Consider the following 224-nt stretch of genomic DNA (forward strand, 5'->3'; position numbering starts at 1 on the left):
TCCTGCGCCAGCTCAGGAAGCTCAACCTGCCTAAGGAGCTGCTGATCCATTTCTACTCAGCCATCATACAGTCTGTCCTCTGCACGTCCATCACTGTCTGGTTTGGATCTGGCACCAAAAAGGACAGGAGCAGACTACGACGGAAGGTTATGACTGCAGAAAAGATCATCAGTGCCAACCTGCCCTCCGTTCATGACTTATACTCTTCCAGAGTCAGGAAACGG

The 224-nt window shown here is 51.3% G+C and overlaps 1 protein-coding gene across 2 annotated transcripts in view; it reads left to right on the plus strand.

Moving 5' to 3' along the window:
• The window catches only part of LOC116691760 (RNA-binding motif, single-stranded-interacting protein 3), a 221,956-nt gene that overhangs the window by 1,197 nt on the left and 220,535 nt on the right, over positions 1 to 224 (plus strand). The gene's annotated exons all lie outside the window — the stretch shown is intronic.

This window comes from Etheostoma spectabile, chromosome 6, assembly GCF_008692095.1.
Source record: "Etheostoma spectabile isolate EspeVRDwgs_2016 chromosome 6, UIUC_Espe_1.0, whole genome shotgun sequence".
In the NCBI taxonomy this organism is placed as follows: domain Eukaryota; kingdom Metazoa; phylum Chordata; class Actinopteri; order Perciformes; family Percidae; genus Etheostoma; species Etheostoma spectabile.